A 20,588-nucleotide genomic window follows, 5' to 3' on the forward strand; every position below is an offset into this window, starting at 1 on the left:
GGGTGTGGCCAGCAAGTAGATGTCTTATGGGGTCCTTCTTAGGTTTTTTCCTGTCCAATACCATTTCCGCTTTAAGTTGTGACAGAAGCATATGAACACCTAATAATTGCACAACAACCACTGAGGGATAGGAGAAAAACCTGCTCAACTGAGAGCGTATTTGATTGAGAAGAAAAAATCCTTTTTGGCCCTGTCAACCAATGACCCTGTCAGGAAACAGCCCAGTAACACACTAAAACCGAGGGAGGGAGGGTTGGAAAGACGGCACACACAGAAAGAGGGTGGTGTTGGCAGGCCAAGGCCTTTTAAAGGCCTGTTCCTGTTCCTGCTCCTCTGAGGCTCTTGCAGGATCACCCAAGATTACAAGCGATCCCACAAAAGCCAGGGGCCTGGGGCTCACACGCTGCCCCATGCTGATTGTGCATAAATGTTCTTTAAAAAAAAGTCCTCATGAAAATTCATCATGTGAATTTTTCCTAATATATACATTTTTATATGCAATGTTGCCCACTATAAGTGTTTTTGCAAAGCAAATTTCCCTAATATAACCCATTTCTGTATGTTATTTTCACTAACATTTCCTTTTTACATAAACTTTACTGGAGTACAGTAGGACCCTGCTTTAAGGCGTTCCGCTTTAAGGCGTTCCACTGATGCGGTGACTTTCGTTTTCCATTTTAAAGGGTTTTTTTTCCCTTTTGTGGCGTTTTGCGCTGTTTTCATGTCATTTTCGCGTGATGCGGCCCATTCAAGTCAATGGGGTTCTGCTTTATGGCGTTTTCCGCATTATGGCGGGGGGTCCAGAACAGAACCCGCCATATAAGCGGGGCTCTACTGTATATTTATTTTTGTAAACATTACTCAGCTGGAAAACTTCACTGCAAAATTTAGAGATGTGCACATTTTGGAGGATAGCTGTTTTTTTGGTTTGTATATTTCAGAAAGTGAAAATTAGGTAGGTTTACCTTGAAGTGTGAACTGAATCAAATTTCTCCCCTCCCAGTCCCTACTTCATATATATGCTTATTGAATCTGTTTTGGCTGTCGCTATTCAAAAAAGCAATCTTGGGGTCATAGCAGACTGCTCAACTCATTGAAAATGTCAACTCATTCAATTCAGTATGCAGAGAAAGTAAAAAAAAAAAAAAAGCAAATTCCATGCTAGGGATTATTAGGAAAGGGAGTGAAATTTAAAAAGCCAGCAGCATAATGACTTTATATACATCTACACTGTGGCTGCTTTCAGGTATTGCCCACAGACTTTCAAGTTTACTTTGACCTCTTCAAAATCAAGCCTCACTTTTTTCCAAGAAGCAGGGGGAGAATTGGTTTTATTTGCCTACTATGATCATTAAAACACACTCCATTTTTCATCATTTTGAACATATCAACAGCCTCGTGGCATAAGGTTAAGATAAGACACAAATGCAAGATGTAACTGGTTCAAATAAGTTGATAACGAGACCATGAACAAAGTCTTGTTGCTGTCTAGTGCTAGAGATCCAGAAGTTACTTATTCTCAGAAGAAGAAACTTCAAAACACCTAAGCTTCAAGTTGCAATAAGCTAAGCATTTCTTATCTTCTCAGCTTGTGTTTGTTTTTTGTTAAACCCTGTCTTAAGGAAGTCTTGACATTTCTGCAGACGGATAGCCCAACATCTCAGCAACAAACTGTAAATATATCACAAGCCAACCCGATGCATACCTATTTTACAATTCCTATCCCCTATTCTTTGTGGTTTGCCTGACAATTGATAAGAAAGTTTGTTTTCTTATCAAGCTGGTCAGGCAGAAATGTCACATCTCTCCCTCTCCCCCACCTCAATGAAAGATGTGTACTTTTAAAATCTGCATGGACATGTGGAAATTCAATTTACTTTTTTTAAAAAAGAAGAAGATGTAAGACAAAAGAAATCACCTGTTCAATTTCTCCCGGTCCAATTGTTAAAAGGCACAGGGGACAATGGGTGATATCCAGCTAAAGCATACTCAGAGTAAGCACAGTAATACTCAGAAGGTTGTGTTCATGTGTGAAGGAAAGTTAAATCAGTTGTAACTGAGAAAGGGAAAAGTATGTAAGGGAGTATTCTATATTTGCTTAGTTACTTTGCCAGATAGGGTAATTGGGTGACATACAACATTAGTCATATGCAAAGTAGACCTCTATCAGAGCTTGGAAAAGTTACTTTTTTGAACTACAGCTCCCATCAGCCCCAGCCAGCACCATGCTGGCTGGGGCTGATGGGAGTTGTAGTTCAAAAAAGTAACTTTTCCAAGCTCTGCACTAGATATTACCCAATCAGAAATAGCCAACATGAAGCCTACCAGATGTTGTTGCACTACAACTCTCATGGCCAATTAACATGGGTGATGGGAGCTGGAGTCCAACAATATTAGGAGAGTACCACATTGGCTACCTGTACAATAACCCTATGTGGCAAAGTAACTAAGTCAATGTAAAATACTCCCTTATGTGCTTCCCCCTTTTCAGTTATAATGGACATTTGTAATCCTTAACATCCATTTAATAAGGGTGGCCAGGTGCAAAAGAGAAGAGGACTCCTGCATCTTTAATAGAAGCTCCTCTTGTAGTTTCACCTGCTGAAATTCTACCCAACTACTAAACATGCAGGAGCCCTGTCCTTTTTTGCATCTGGCCACCCTAAGTTTAATGCACAGGTTTCTTTGGAGCCATCAGTTTAAGTATGTTGCTGTTCTAATCTCTGCTTACTATGATTCACTGAAAGATGAAATGTTGGGAAGCAATATGTCCAATTATGACTAACACATATAAATAGGCTTGGTTAACTTTGGTAATAAATCTGGTAGTTGATAAAATAAGCCTGCATAAGAGGAAGGAGCAAGAAAGACAGAAAGCCTTTCAAGCAGCCTTTGATAGAGAAAGGTACTTGAATACAATGCTTCATTGTTTCTCTGAAAGTTGTATAAAGGACGTTTAAATTTCAGGATAATCCTAATCCAATAAGAAAACATGGAATTCTCAGGACCATTCCATTGGAAGAAAGATTGGGTTTGTCACAGAGTGTACACAACACAGAGTTGCTTTTCTAATGAATTTGCCTAACATGATTCACATGCTTGTTGTATTCATTCACACACCACATTGTTAAATGTACACTTATTTTTTTTTAAAAAAGAAAATCTTAAGAGTACACCTAAGAAAGAAATCGAGACAGATAATTACAGTTGCCTCCTTCCCAGGCTGTGCCCAGTCACAGGACTGACCCTGGCCACCTGTTAAATCTGCTGAAGGCATAATAGCAAGAGTGGCCACCTCTTTGTATGATGGCAGACCAGGGTTGCCAGGTTCAGGGCCTGAGACTGATCCTGTACCTTTAGGAGAAGAGAAAGTTAGCCAAGTGCAGGTGTTCTTGCAACACTGTAATGGGAAAAACCTGCAGGGGAAGGGAGAATTCCACCTTGTGGTTTTTCCCATTACAGTGTTGCAAGAACACCTGCACTTGGCTGACTTTCTCTTCTCCTAAAGATACAGGATCAGTCTCAGGCCCTGAGCCTGGCAACCCTATGGCAGACAGATTAGCATATTCAATCTCCCCAGGAAAAAGGAGAAGATTATATTCCTGTGACAAGAGTTGTAATGAGATGAGAATATGGATCAACATGAACCCACTCACGCGGTAATGATAATGGGAAATTGTGCAAACACAACCCGTTCCATTAGAACACAAAGATTTTAATCTCCTAGCCATTCCCAAATGCAATCTCCTCATTTTCAGACTAAATTAAAGGCATCCATACGCAATGTATAAATTAACAATAGAAAAGGAGCCATCTTATACCAATGATTATATCTAATTTCTTTGCCTGTCCAAATGTGTGCATTGCCAAGAACTAAATAGGCAAAGGGGGGAAAATGGGACTTGTGTGTATGTGTAGGGTAGTTGTGGTTGATTTGGGTGGTGTTTGTGAGCAGCATTTATAGTGGAAAGTTAATGAAAGGGCAACCTTCTTCCTGTTTAGCTTTACCATTTAAAAATAAATATTTCTGCCTTCAAGTGGCGCTACTTCAGAGTAAGCAGTTTCAGGGCACCAGCCTTCAAGATTTAAATGCTTTTTTCTCTGTCATTTAATGATCCCCCACTGCAGGATCACTTACAATCTAATGCCTATTACATTTACTTTGTAAAAAGATAGTGACAATTGTTATAAGGCCACACAGGAGAGATAAAAGGGCACTCTGCAATAGTTACCTCTGGAAAAAAGTGTGGATTGTCTTTGAACAATTGACTTGAAGTTGAAGTCCATAATCACATAATGTCCATGCATTACAATGTTAGATGCACATATACCGTGGAGAAAAGGCAGAGTAAGCCAGCATAAGTAGCTGGCATTTATTAGTCCAAACCTAACTTTTTAGAAGTCATAACTGGAAGCCTACCGTTTCTTAAGTATTTTACTTACAGTATTTTTGCTTTGTTTTGTTTTTTACAGGGGAGGGCTTGTGTGTGAAAAGAATAGGCCTTGAACCGGTATTCCAAGTGCAACTGCATTATAGATTTGTATAAAAGCATTATGATATTGGCAGTTATATTTTCACCTCCTTTCCTAATGATCCCTGGCATGGAATTTGCCTTTTCCACAGCTGCTGCAAACTAGGCCAACATCTTCATCAAGCAATTCACCATGACCCCAAGATCTCTTTCCTGGTTAATCACCTGCCATTCAAACCCTGAAAATGTATATGTAAAGTTAGGATTTTTTGCCCCAACGTACACCTAAACCGCATTTTCCATTTTAATGCCTGTTCACAGTTTGGAGAGATCCTTTTGGAGCTGCTCGCAATCCCTTTTTCCTTTTATTTATTTATTATTTGATTTATATCCCACCATTCCTCCCAGCAGGAGCCCAGGGAGGCAAACTGAAATGCTAAAAACACTTTAAAACATCATTAAAAGACCTTAAAATACATTAAAACAAAACATTAAAAACATTTTTTTAAATCTTTAAAAACATCTTTTTTTAAAAAAGGGTTAAAACATATTATTAAAGAAAACATATTAAAAGCAATTCTAATACAGACACAGACTGGGATAGGTCTCAACTTAAAAGGCTTGTTGAAAGAGGAAAGTCTTCAAAAGGCACCGAAAAGATAGCAGAGATGGCGCCTGACTAATATTGAAGGGGAGGGAATTCCACAAGGTAGGTGCCGCCACACTAAAGGTACGTTTCCTATATTGTGCAGAACGAACCTCCTGATAAGATGGTATCTGCAGGAGGCCCTCACCTGCAGAATGCACTGATCAACTGAGTATATAAGGGGTAAGATGGTCTTTCAGGTATCCTGGTCCCAAGCTGTATAGGGCTTTGTAAACCAAAACTAGAACCTTGAACTTGGCCCAGTAGCAAATGGGCAGCCAGTGCAATTCTTTCAGCAGCGGAGTGACATGTTGGCGATACCCTGCCCCAGTGAGCAGTCTCACTGCCGCATTTTGCATCAGCTGCAGCTTCCGGACCAACCTCAAGGGCAGCCCCTCATAGAGCGCATTACAGTAATCCAGCCTGGAGGTTACCAGTGTGTGGACAACAGTGGTCAGGCTATCCTGGTCCAGAAACAGCCTCAGCTGTCTTATCAGCCAAAGCTGGTAAAAGGCACTCCTACCCACGGAGGTCACCTGGGCCTCTAGCGACAAAGATGGATCCAGGAGCACCCCCAGACTATGGACCTGCTCTTTCAGAGGGAGTATGACCCCATCCAAAGCAAGCAACTGAACAATTATCCGAGCTCTGGAACCACCAACTCACAGCACCTCCGTCTTGCTAGGAATCAGACTCAGTTTATTGGCCCTCATCCAGCCCACCACCGAGTCCAGGCAGCGGTCCAGGGCTTGCATGGACTCTCCCGATTCAGATGTTATGGAGAAATAGAGGTGGGTATCATCAGAATACTGCTGACACCTCACCCCAAATCTCCTGATGACCGCTCCCAAGGGCTTCATATAGATTTTAAACAGCATGGGGGACAAGATGGTACCCTGCGGCACCCCACAGCACAACTGCCAGGGGGCCAAAAGACAGTCACCCAATGCTATTCTTTGAGAGCGACCCTGGAGATAGGATCAGAACCACTGTAAAACAGTGCCTCCAATACCCATCTCCTCAAGTCGGCCCAGAAGGATACCCTGGTCAATTGTATCAAAAGCCACAGAGAGATCAAGTAAGAATAGCAGGGAAACACTCCTCCTGTCCTTTTCCTGATAAAGGTCATCCATCAGGGCAACCAAGGCCGATTCAGTCCATAACCAGGCCTGAATGCAGACTGGGATGGGTCAAGATAATCTGTTTCATCCAAGAGTACTTGCAATTGCTCCGCCACAACCCTCTCAATCACCTTCTCTAGAAAGGGGGTATTTGCAACTGGTCGGTAGTTGTCACAAACCAGTGGGTCCAGGGTGGGCTCTTTCAGGAGTGGCCAGATCACCACCTCTTTCAAGATATCTGGAACCACTCCCTCCTGCAGTGATGCGTTGACCGCACCCTGGATTCACTCGGTCAAACCCCCTCGGCAAGCTTTAATAAGCCAAGGAGGGCAAGGGTCGAGAGGACATGTTGCTGGCCGCATCATCGCAAGCACCTTGTCAAGAGCCCAACGCACCTCACTGTTCCACAGAATGACAAGGGCTTCAACAGGGTCACCTGCTCTATCTACTGGGAACTCCCCCAGGGCATTCAGGAATCCAGTGGATTCCATTAGGTTCTGGGGGCAGACCATCTTAATCTGTTCATCACCCCTGCAGGGAAGGATCGGAGCCATAACTCTAAATTTCACCAGGAAGTGGTTTGACCATGACAATGGGGTGACATCCACCCCCCTATCTCCAGACCACCCCTTCCTCCATCTGGAGCAAAAACCAGGTCAAGGGTGTGCCCTGCCCTATGCGTTGGGCCAGTGATGACTTGAGACAACCCCATGGTCATCATGGAGGCCATGAAGTCCTGAGCCGGAATACTAGAGGCAGCCTCAGCAAGGACACTGAAATCACCCAGCACTATTGTTCTGGGCTCCTCCAACACCACAGCCGAGACTGCCTCCGCCAGCTCAGTCAGAGAAGCTGCCAGACAGCAGGGTGAACAGTACACCAGCAGCAACCCTAGTTTACTGTCTCCTTGGCCCGACACCACGTGAAGGCCCTCACAGCCAGCTCCAAGACAGAGTGGTTTCCTGGTGACAGAGATGGAAGTTCTGTAGACTACAGCAACTCCTCCCCCCCAACCCTGCAGCCTGTGCTGGTGTTGCACAGAGTATCCAGGTGGGCAAAGCTGGGTCAGATCAACTCCTCCCAGCTCACCCATCCAGGTCTCAGTAATGCACACTAAATCAGCACCTTCATCCACAATTAAATCATGGATGAGAGTGGTCTTATTGTGTACCGATCTGGCATTAAACAACAAGACACACAGGCCAGTGGGCACAACAGATGAGTAACAAGGAACCCATCCATGAGAGGAGTGGCAGCAAGGAACAAGGTGCAGATAGCCTTGTCCTCATCTTCTGTGGTAATTCACCACATCCCCATGGCTATATTTCCCTCTACCCGTGATCACTGAAATTGGGGTGGCATCACCCATGTTCCTCCGTGCTAAGACTCCTCCTGAACACCTGATATGGATCCAACACAAGCCCACCAACAAAGCCTGCTGGAGCCAATTATCCCAGAAGGCCTCTGTGAGAATTGCGAACAGTCATACCCATTCAAACTTTTTTACACAGGGCCCATCTACTCCCCCTCCTGTCTCACACCCAGGGAGGGCCAGCCTTCTGCCAGTTACAGACTCTCACTCTGAAGGCATCTGGCAACTTTCTCCTACCATTCAGTTCACTGCACAAGCTCTCACCCTTTGCAGGAACTACACATGCACCACATGCCCTCCCCCCCACCAATCTCCTCTAGATTAGTTTAACAGAAAATTAAAGCAAACAACAAGAAAGGTAATGGAAGGGGGGTAGCGTCCTTGCCCTCGGGACTCTCTAAGGGGCTCCCCAAGAGCAGCTGGGCTTTTATGCCTCCTGACCCAGCCAGCAGATGATGCAAGATTAACTGCAGCCTCTCTCTGGAGCCAGGGTCAGGTAGGAGGTCCAAGTCCTTGCAGCACTTACCAGAGACTTCAACTGTCTTGAGATACAACACCCCAAAGGAGTAAGCAGCAAGCACCCAGATGTTCAGATACTCACTCCCAGGGCAGGTCTTCTTCAGTCCCCTAGTGCTGCAGCTGTTCCCTATTGCTTTTATCACTATTTGGCTTCATCCAGGTCCAGCTCCAGACATGCTGGGGCCCTTGGGCATCAGCTTGCCCTGGGCCCTGGTGTGTGTGCGCGTCCATGCTCATGTGTTCGTGCCCCCCCACCCCACCTACCTTTCTCCTGTCTTTTACTATTGCCATTAACCAAGATGGCGGCCACAGTTTCACTAAGGGGATGAAGCCTCTGCCACCATCTTTGTTGATGGCATGCATGCGTGCTACATGTGCGCATCTCTGCCATCAACTAAGATGGCGGCATGGGCTTCAGTACTTTAGGAAAACCGCGGCCTCCATCTTCATTAAGGGTAATACTAAAAGGCAGGAGACAGGTAAGTAGGGGGTGGAGGGGCGTGGATCTCCGTGGATCATGGAAGGGGAGCAGAGGGGCCGCTGAGGGCCCCCCTGTTACCCTGTAGCTCCAGGGGCCCTCGGGCCAGTGCCCCACCTGGCCGCCCTTTAGAACCGGCCCTGGCTTCATCAACAAACTTCGCTGCTTCGCTGTTGATTGGTACTCTGGATTTTTTATGAACAAGTTATAAACCAGCACATTCTGTCATACTTCTGAATCAAATGTTGACGGGCCTGTCTGAGGGGAAATATTGGTATACCTCAGCCAATTCCCCTTTAATCAGGTTTGATAAATACTGCATGTATTTATCTTCAGGTAGCCCCCACAACTGAGCTGCTTTTTCAAAGGTACTGAGGTAAATTTGAGGATCTTGACCAGGCTCATAGACAGCAAAGTCCTTTGGAGTAATTTTTATTTTTGCTCCATCTCTGTCCTTTCTTGTTTCATCAGAATGAAACTTCTCTCTTTCCAATTTTAATCTTTCCCCTTGCATCTCTGCATCCACTCTCATTCTCTCAGTTTCCATCCTCAATCTCTCTGTTTCCAACTCTCTCTGCTTGTCTTTTTCCTTAGCCTCCATCCTCAATCTCTCAGCTTCCAACTCTCTCTGTTTGTCTTTTTCCTCAGCCTCCATCCTCAATCTCTCGGCTTCCAACTCTCTCTGCTTGTCTTTTTCCTCAGCCTCCATCCTCAATCTCTCAGCTTCCAACTCTCTTTGTTTTTCCTTCTCTGCACCTTCCATCCTCAACTTCTCTCTCAAGTACTCTATATAAGCGGGATTGCTTAAATATCCTTCTGGGGTCTCTTCTCTGACAGGTTGTTTTTGCTGGGCAGTTGCAAATCCTATAAGTGCTACCCTCAATTAATCTACCCCTTTACCCTCATGAGGTAAATTGAATGTTATGCACTTCTCCACCAGCTCCTCTCTTTTCATTTTTATGTATTCAGCCATGGTGTTTGAGTTTATTCACTCTTTGCCACACACTCTTTGCCAGTCACTCTCACATGAAATCTTGTTTTGTTATTTCTGTTTGCCACACCACTGTATCTGGATTCTCTGTTGTTCGTATCTGGATTCTCTGTTGTTCGTATCCCACCGCTATTGCCACCACATGTGAGGTGTCCTTCCCTGGCTCTCCCTGTCAGGTTCCTACCTGCTCGTGGTTACTGCCTGTCTCTAGGCACCACCAGGGACTCCACCAGTCCGGACCGCTCTCTCTTATGGTTTACCTATCCGCTCTAGCACAGATCTCAACAGATCCCCCTGCTAGGCAACCACCAGTAACGTCCCAATACTAGTATTCCCAGAGACTCTGAATACTGATATTGTTATTCTCTTCACCGCTGCCACCATTTGTTACAGTTCCCCTTCAGCCTTGGTCATTACCTTACCCTCCCTTCTGGTCTGTGAAACCCCAGCCAAGGATCAGGCCTTTGGTAAACCAAATTAAGTATTTATTAAAGATAACAAAGCTAACAAGATTAACAAGATTTCTTCTTAAGGCACATAAGCATATGGTTTTACTCAATACTAATCCGAACTCCACCTCCCTCCTGGTAAACAACTCTCTAAACCCCACCAAGCAACCCACTCAGTTCTCTTCTCCCCCCCGATTCCACTCTCACTCTTCCTTTTATACATTCAGCCATTTTAAACACTCAGCCAATCATCTCGCATTCTACTGCCCATTCACTCCCCCTCCTCTTTCACTCCACTTACCATGTATCTTCTAAACAACCAACACTTACCATATATACATTAATATAGGAACATCACAGTGAACACTTAGCATGGTGCAACCATACACTGCTCATTGGTTCGGTTGTGGCTGCTACTTGGCCCACTTTCCTCACCTGTGCCCCAACCACTCTCGGTTGCATTTGCTCATGTCGTGGGCCCTGTGGAGGACCCCTGGTGGAATGATCAGGAGGAGGAAGAGGATCCTTGGGACTGCAGAGGGAGGGGGCTGAAATAGAAGGATGCAGCATTCTGCCCACTTACTTCCAGTTACAACTGAAGAAGTGTTGTCTGTCAAATGAACCAGCCCTTGTCCTGCCCCTCAGCCCTGTCTTGCAGCCCAAGCCACCACTAGCACCTTCTCCCAAGGAAGAGGAATCGGAGGCTCAACCAGAGGCCGTGTCAGGTACACAGGCACTTGCAGATAGCGCCAGCTTTTCAAACTCTCTGTAGGAGTGCTTGCTCGCTCACACAGTCCCACAAATAGAAACCCTGCCCCAAACCCACTTAAAGTGTCTCAAGGGGCATGTCTCACTGCTGTGACAGTTTATTGAGTAGTCATGACTAGCTATGCTGGGTAGACACAGAGTCCTGTACAATCTCTACAATGCTCTAGGAAACATTCTAAACTGAGATTTCACATTTAAACATAATGGAGAAAAACACACCAGTGAGTCTGAGTCTGATTCCGATGAGGCTACCAGGACAGCCTACATTTCTGGCAGCCCATGTGATTTTATTCACAGCACATCCAACACAGTCCCGTGATATCATTGATAAAACCACATAGGTTACAATAGCTGTTTAACAACATTAAATTGAAGTGTTTTAGCATAAGAGAAGGGAAAGTGGTGCCCAAAACAAATAAGCAAACAACATGTTCACAACAAATGCAGAGTTTATTCTACAACTGCTGGTCAAAATACAGATACAGTGTTGTTAAAAAAATAGGAATAAGCAATTAATATGTTCACATATTTCAGTCAGCAGCAGTTTATGGCCCAGGGCTGATTCATACGCAAACAGGTTTGGCAATCAGCAGGGTGTGGGAACAAACTTTAGTCATGTGCACTTCCATCAGTCTGTGTATAATCATCAATGGGAATTGAGGCCAATGCGAGTAGACTCCCTAACCTTTAGGCCCAGAACATATCAAAAGTTATAGTTTCATTATATCATATATATATAGATATTCTTTAACACAAATGGTAGAAAACAATATAAAACTTGAAGTATACAATCATGCAACTTGCAAAATGCAAATGTACTGCCTTCAAGTCAATTCCGACTTGTGGCGACCCTATGAATAGGGTTTTCATGAGGCTGAGAGGCAGTGACTGGCCCAAGGTCACCCAGTGAGCTTCATGGCTATGTATGGATTCAAACCCTGGTCTCCCAGATCGTAGTCCAACACCTTAACCACTACATTCATCCTAATGTCATGTTTACATACCACGCAAATCACACTGAGGCTCTGAGAAAGTCTGTGACTTGTTATGGTTACATAGCACACATCAGGACAAACCATGTGGGTGAAACCTTTACATGTCCGACATAGGAGCAGCTGCAGGGCCAGTGGCAAGGAAAGTTATGTGTAAATGAGGTCTTCATGTCTTTTGAGAAATAGGTAAACATTTTTGACTCTTCATCTCTGCTTGATAATAATAATGAAGAAGTTTGATGCTTGCTTGCTGACGCCAATCACTTAAAGCACATTGATGGCAATGGGATTTTTAGCATGGTTTTCTCTTTTGTTGGTGCCAGTATTGCTCAGTTTTGTCTGCCTTGCACACTTACATGCTAACAGAATGAGTGACATCCATCAACATTTCATTTTATAACCGTATAAATCCAAATAGTGTGATATGCCCCTCAGAATCAATTTTGTTTCTCATATGGAATATAAAATAGAGTGGCATGCACTATGGAGGATAATCATGTGTTTCAAATTAAAAAACGATCATGGTTAGTTTGCTAAAAGTAAGAAAAATACACTTAGCAATATTTTCTTCCCTATCTATCTATCTATCTATCTATCTATCTATCTATCTATCTATCTATCTATCTATCTATCTATCTATCTATCTATCTATCTATCTATCTATCTATCTATCTATCTATCTATCTATCTATCTATCTATCAGAGAAAGGAATCAAGGTTTCTTATTGATTCATCTTTAGCTGGTTGACATAAAGCTATGGCAAAATATAGCAAACTAGTAGAAGTGTTGGTGCTGGAAAGAACATGTGACAATCAGTATGATGCTATGTATGCTTTCCCATTACTTCTTGGAATGTGTAAACAAAGTTTTGCCCTCCCTTACAGTCTATCATTGTCAACTCAAATGCAATTTCTCCTTTGGACTCCAGGGCTGGCCTTTTAAAACCAACTCCCTTTTCAAGTTCACCGACTAGCAAAATAGCCAATTTTCTGTGAGAGAGAATATCAACATCTTGTAGATTAGCTTGGGGAAATTCATGTAGGCATCATCTTAAACAATTTCTGTCTCCCTCCCTCCCATGCACTCCCAACGTACAAGCAGAATTCACCAGAAAAGGGCTTTCTATTCAGACTACTAATCAGACCATCACAGTCAGATTCCAAATTTTGGTGCTTAAAAGCTGGTGCTACTAAGTGCAATGAAATTATATCCTGGTAAGTGTATTTAGAATTGCAGCCTCTCACTTTTTGAATACATATAATTTATAAAGGATGGTATTCAACTATCTTGTCCCATCAGTGCAGGAATTACCAGTAGCCCAATGGGACTTTCCCCCCTCCTCTCCCCACACCATCCCCAAATCTGCTCCTGGGAATTGGGGGAACCCTTAAAACAAGCTTGCTTCTCTGAGTTTACCCACAATTATTCAGGAATCAGGACTTGGGGTGGCAGTTCAGCTCCCCTCCCACTTCACTGATCTTACACTCAGTGGTCTCGGAGTTAGGACTGAGTTAAAGACATACACTGAACATTTTGTGCAGTGACCAAAACCACCCCTTCTTCCAAGACTGCTTGCACACATACAAAGAAGTGTCATCCATTTGTCTGCATTGTTCTTTCTTGCTCGCTTGCTCTCAGTTGACAACATTGTCCTTCAATGATGTAATCATATAATCAAATCTAAATCAGAATCTCAAATTGGGTATGGGTGGTGGTGTGTGCAGGCCAGCCCTAAACCCAATGACCTCTGCTCATGTATGTGTGTAGTGTAACTGCACATGCACGCACATGCACCTCATCTGAGCCAGTTCCAGCAATCAAGCTCTGTCACCATATCTTCCACACAACCACCACTGCCTGGCTTGAAGTGAGAGCAGAGACTGAGGTTTGTTGTTCAGTGGCTTCATCTAGGTTGTAGTACCTGTGGCACAGGCCTCATTTTTGGCCATCTGTTACTTTAAGATTGCCAACATCTTTTGTTCTCCATTTTGCTTGATGGAGATGTCACATCTAAGAGCTGAGGAAAGGTGACCATTTCCTCCTTGATGGCCCATTTCCAGCCTATTGTCATTTTGGATGTTTCAGCCTTTGACCCCTGGTCATTCTCCCAGCTGTGTGACTCCACTGTCAGCTGGCCAATGTCATCAGTCAACCAGGACCCACCTAGATCAGAAACTCTTACAAACAGATTGTTTCCACACAGGTCATTGTCCTTCATCTCTCCTGATCCTGAACACTCTTACTTTATACTTGAGAAGACCTGAAGCTGATTGTAAGTAGCGGTAGGATAGGTAGAAATGGGTTTTTTTATTTTCTTGAAACAACCTTCTGTCTCCTCCATTTGTCCACTTATTTCTGTTTAATTCTGAAGTAAACGTCATAAAATTGGCTGTTGAGGTCTTGTGTGCATTTCTGAGAGACTCAAAGGGAATTTTCCTCTCATGTGCCATTTTGGTGTCATGCTACATGTATGTACAAGCTGGGGTCTGAAAAGGAAAAGCAAGCTATGCTGGATTCAGGCAAGAGCCAGCTAGGCTGGGTACTCTAGACCAGGGTTGGGAAGTCTGCAACCCTCAAAATGTTGTTGAACTCCAACTACTATCAGCCCTAGACAGCATGGCCAATGGTCAAGAATGATGGGAGTTAGAATCTAGCAACATCTGGAGGGCCGCGAGTTTCCCATCACCTGGCCTAGGTGCTGAGCACACTGAAACATTCTCATAACATATTTCAAATATCCACTGGTATCAACAGATCTCAACCTAGCCTACCCAAATTAAATAGTTGTCCTATTGTGATGGTTGCCATCTTCTTAGTTTTAGCAGATGCACAGTAAAAAAACTCCTGTTTCCTTGCACAAGCATCCTTAACATCATGCAAAGTATCATGCCAACAGCCAGCCTTCACTGTTTTATAGCAATTGTATTCAGTTCAGTAGAGTCCATGTCGGTGATGATGGAGATGCTTCATAAGTGTACCTAAGTTCTCATTTTAATATATATATTTAAACTAATCATAGATATGCAGACAGAGGCAACTTACACAAATTAGAAAAAAGTGACTTACTTATCCAAATGTAACAGCTTCAAGTATATCTTTCCCAACATTTAACAGTTTGTTTAATTTTATACAATAGTGGACACAACAAATTGCTAATGCATCTTTATTACCACCCCAAGTTTTTTTATAATATGTAATTTCATACATCAAACCTCTTTCCATATGCTTTTTTCTACATTCCTTTAGAAGTGCAAATTGCTGAGTTTCCCCCTTTTTTGCTATCAGTGTGTGAACAGCAATTAACATTTACCTACAATTTATAAATCTTAGTTGGAATTAACCCTTCTAATCTACTGAATAGCATTACTGTGGTCTCTCTTAGTGATCTTGTGTTCCACAACCTACTTTATCATTATCAATTACACTAATCCAAAATTTCTTAATGTCTTCTAAATTATCATTTGAAGTCCGGGTGCAGTAAAAAGCTCAGTAATATTACACATGCTTTGTATGCATAATGAAGCCAGCCATTCAATCCCTGGCATCTCCAACACAAAGGATCTCAGGCAGTTTGACAGGGAAAGTCTTTCAGTCATGACTCTAGAGAGCTACAACAAATCAGCACTGAAATTACTGGGATAGATTGGATTAAACAAATGGCCACAGACAAAACCATCAACCACATGTTTTAACTCTCACCTCCTCATCAACATCATCTGGGAAGATTTAGTTATGCTCAGAGTAGGAATGGGGGAGTAATTTCTTTGATCCAATTTTGACAGCAGACTGACCTGATGCAACACTCACAAACTTGCTTGTGGATCAGAACACAACTCCCAGTTAGATTACACACTTCTCTATATATTGCAATTAGGGATGGACAATAATTCTGATTCAGTTCACATATCAAGCTGAATAAATTCACACTTTTCAAAGCAATATGAAAACCAAAACACAGCCATCCTTTGAAATTCAAATTTATTTGAATTTTGTGATGCAGCCCGCCAACCAAATAATGTTTATAAAAATGCATATATTAGGGGGAAATGTGCATTAAAATGAATATATGGGTGAAAATAACATGCAAAGATGCATTATATGACAAGAAGTGGCTTGCAAAAAATGTGTACATTAGCCAAAACTGTCTACAAAATGTGTTTATTAGAAGAAAATCACACTAAAATGCTGGAGAATTTTCATGAGAATTTTTTTTTAAAGTGCAAATTGCTGCAGAAATGTGAAGAACTGAAGTGACGGCTGGAAAAATGAGAAACTGAGAGAAATGAAATTGACAGATCTTTCCATCCCTAATTGCAATGTATTTTTGGTGTGCAAAAAGGGCACACAGAAAAGGTGCATCAAAATGGATGTTCTACTCGTGGATGCACTGAAAAGCATGCATCTAATGTAAAAAGCTATTTTGCACAAAAAGTGCACACAAAATGCATCTGCAGGATGAGAATTCATGCAACAGGATGAAACAGGACAGCATGTGACAGAACAGACCTATGAGTGAGTGCCAGTGAGATCAAACTGGATGGAAATTGTTGTTCTGCCCATCCCTCATCCTGACATCACAGCTTTGTGAACTTATCTACACCCCCGCACCCGGTAACACAGGCAAGGAAACAGAATATTATGCTCAGTATACGGGTCAACTGTCCAAGATGCTACAGCCTAGACCAGGCTACAGAGGGAGTAAATTAACAGCTGTCATTTTCAGCACTGGCTGTATGTTTAACATATTGTATAATTCTTGTCTCTAGATAAAGTTATTTTCATACATGTACATCCATGAAGGCCTTGACTCAAATTTTCATTGTGCTTGAAACTCACACTTGGTTTGATGAACAGAGTAAATATTTCACAGAAATTCACCTGACCTCTCTGCATAACAGAAGGACATTTTTGCTTGAAGAAGAGTTTGAAACCAAGAAAAGAAGTCCCCCCACCCCTGTCTCTCTGCATTCCCTAATTCTGGCTTGTGCAAACCGTGAGCCACCAAACTCAACACCAACCACTATTGAAAGAAGGGTAAGTTGGTATAGATGTTAGAACCCTGCTGACATTAACTCAGCCTATTGAATAAATGACAATGGGCCTATTCAATAAATTACAGTTGGTGACATCAACAATTTAGTGAGCCCTCCCTTTCATTTATCAGTCAAGTGCATTGCAATAATCCACAGAGTTTCTTTTAATGCAAACAACAGAGTCAGGTGGGCCAATCCAGAACAGAACATCAGGGGGAGAGGTTAAGCCCCATGCAACAGGGTCATGATCTGAACCTGCTATTTATTTATTTTTTTAAAAAAAACATTCATGCAATTGCTAATTATGTGGGTGAGTTTGTCTAATTTGGCTCTTCACCTGACATACAAGTATCCAGCAGCCTGTCCTACTTATTTGTAGGTCCCAATACATTGTGCTCTTGGTTTGGTTATTTTGGAAATTAGAATCCAATTCAAGCATCTGTTAAGCGTGTAAAAGACAAGGTAGGTTAATTTACTACCTTTCAAAAGAATTCCCCTTTTGTTTTATTTTAGGTGACTCAATTGCAAACCTAGACCCACAGGAATAGTGTTTTTCTTTTTCTTCTTCTTTTCATGGACAGTTATGGACTTAAAATATCAATACTCTTTGTCCCAACAGTAATAAAAGTAATGACAACAATATAGGTCATTACTCCGCTTCCCTCTTTTCCCAGCTGAACACTGCATTAGTGAAACCTAAGCAAACTTCAGAGAATTGGATTAGATTAAAAATTGCCACCTTCAAAGACCTCTGTGTTTGCAAATATTTTATGGGATATGAAATACACAATCAGAGAGGAATGTGAAGTCCGTGTGAGCCACAAGTAGAATATCTGAAAACAAAATCTGGGCAACAAGTCATAGATTGCTGCCAATTATAAATAATTGCCAAACCCATCTCAATTGTGGCAAGGCTCACTGGGTCAGCCTCCATTAAAATTGTATCCTTGACCTGTCATTTTCTGGAATAAGCACAGCACCCATCAATATACCTTTGTAAGAATAGTTTTTGTCAATTCCATGCAAATAGATATGACCTGTACTACCATGCATAAAAATAACTGATTCTCAATAGAGCAAATACAAGGTGTTACCTATTCACAAATAGTTGAGGGCCCAAGCGTAAAGAAACAGAAGCACATTTGATACATTCCATATCATGTGTCTACTCAAACTGCTCTTAACAGCTTTGTCCTAGGGCTGGGTTAATGCAGTGGTTACAGATAGGCCTGGCCCTACCATTACACAGGCTCAGGTGGTTACCCTTATGCAGCAGTACATAGGAGCATACCTTCTACCACATCAAACAATGTATCAATATAACCTGGCACTGACTGGCAGAAGCTCTCCAAGGCCCAGCAAGCGGTCTCCCTCATTACCTGCTGCCTGATCCTTTTTAATTAGAAATGCCCGAGATCAAACTTGGTACTGATTGCACACTAAGTGGGTGCTCTACTACTGATCATGGTCTCTTCCCCAAACAGCAATTCACTTCAACAGAGACTTAAACCTTAGACCCTCAGCTTAGAAGTCTGATGCCAATTCAAACTGCTGATTATGATCTACAAAGTCCTATAGGGTTTGGGTCCAGGCTAACTGAAGGACCAAATCTTCCCGTATGTTTGTCCAAGCTCCGAAATCTTTGGGGGATGCACTTCTCTTGGCTCCAGCTCTCCCACAGGTATATCTGATGGCAACACCTTCTTGGTGGCTGCCCCAAGGCTCTGGAACTCCCTTCTTAGGGAAGTTAGACTGGCTCCCTCCTTGTCCTTCCACTGACAGGTGAAAACTTTTCTATTCCGACAGACTTTTGGGTTTTTAATATCGTGCTGTTGTTGACCTCCAGGCAATAGTTAGAATCCATTGCAAGTCCAAAAAAATGTTGCCTTTTCCTGCTTGTCTGAAAATCTCATAAATTGAGTAAGTCTATAGCTTTCAGCAGTAGCAAAAGTCCCTTTCTCTCTGTCTTGGTAGGCAATTGTTTACTGTAAACATTTTCAGTTATGATTAAAATAAAAGGATACATGCAGGGTTTTTAAAGTTACTTGCAAAAATAGCATACTATACATGTTATCTTTCAAATAATTTTTGAACAGAATTTTTTAAAAAAACGGTACATGCAGCTTATGATGCCATTAAAATGTGTTATACTTTCCCAATTATGAGGAGTCAAACAAGTTTAAATTTTATTGGGCTGTTGAAGAGGGTAGTTTAGTTGTTTAATTCATAGCCTGTTTTGAAAACCTTCCCAATACAAAGCTTTAATCCTATACAGTAGGGCCCTGCTTTACGACGCTTCACTAATGCGGCGGTCTCAATTAGACACAATTATTATTATTATTATTATTATTATTATTATTATATTTATTAGTCGCCCATCTGGCTGGTTGACCAGCCACTCTGGGCGACGTACAAGATAAAATACATTGAACATTAAAAAATTAAAATTTAAGAACCCAACAGTAAAACTTAACCCATTCCAAAGGCCTGCCGGAAAAGCCAAGTCTTTAAAGTCCGGCGGAAGCTCATCATAGAAGGGGCATGGCGGAGATCATTTGGGAGAGAATTCCATAGGGTGGGGGCCACTATTGAAAAGGCCCTCCCTCTGGTCCTCACCAGCCTAGCTGTTTTAACCGGTGGGATCGAGAGAAGGTCTTCTGAGGCTGATCTTGTTGAGCGGCATCCTGCCGATGCTGGAGGCGCTCCTTCAGATAGACTGGTCCAAAACCATATAGGGATTTAAAGGTTAAAACCAACACCTTGAATTGGGCTCGCTAAGCAACCAGTAACCAGTGCAATTCCTTTAACACTGGAGTGATATGATCCTGCCGGTGGCTGCCTTTGATCAGACGAGCTGCTGCATTCTGTACCAGTTGAAACTTCTGGACCGTTTTCAAGGGTAACCCCACGTAGAGCACATTACAGTAGTCTAGGCGAGAGGTGACCAGGGCATGTACTACTGGTGGGAGCAGATGGTTGGGAAGGTAGGGGCGCAGCCTCCGTATCAGATGGAGTTGATACAGTGCCGCCCGGCTCACAGCCAAAACCTGAGCCTCCATGGACAGCTGGGAATCAAGGATGACCCCCAGGCTGCGGACCTGGTCTTTTAGGGGCAAACAGACCCCATTAAGCACCAGGTCCATATCCCCCAACCTTCCCTTGTCTCCCACAAACAGTACCTCGGTTTTGTCTGGATTCAGTTTCAGCTTATTCCTCCCCATCCAGCCACTCACCGACTCCAGGCACTTGGACAGGGTTTCTACAGCCAACTTCGGTGAAGATTTAAATGAGAGATAGAGCTGCGTGTCATCCGCATACTGATGACACTGCAGCCCAAATCTCCTGATGATTGCCCCCAGCGGCTTAATATAGATGTTAAACAACATCTGAGAGAGGATGGAGCCCTGTGGCAACCCACAAGTGAGAGGCCAAGGGTCCAAAACCTCCTCCTCCAATGCTACTCTTTGGTACCTACTGGAGAGGAAGGAGTGGAACCACTGCAATACAGTGCCCCCATACCTAACCTCTCCAGGCGGTCCAAGAGGATACTGTGGTCAACGGTATCAAAAGCTGCTGAGAGATCGAGGAGGACAAGGAAGGTGCCTTCGCCCCTATCCCATGCCCTCCTCATATCATCTACCAAGGCGACCAATGCTGTTTCAGTCCCATGTCCAGGCCTGAAACCCGATTGAAATGGATCCAGATAATCTGCTTCCTCCAAGTGCGCTTGCAACTGCTTTGCCACC

The sequence above is a fragment of the Rhineura floridana genome, chromosome 1, assembly GCF_030035675.1.
Source record: "Rhineura floridana isolate rRhiFlo1 chromosome 1, rRhiFlo1.hap2, whole genome shotgun sequence".
Taxonomy (NCBI): domain Eukaryota; kingdom Metazoa; phylum Chordata; class Lepidosauria; order Squamata; family Rhineuridae; genus Rhineura; species Rhineura floridana.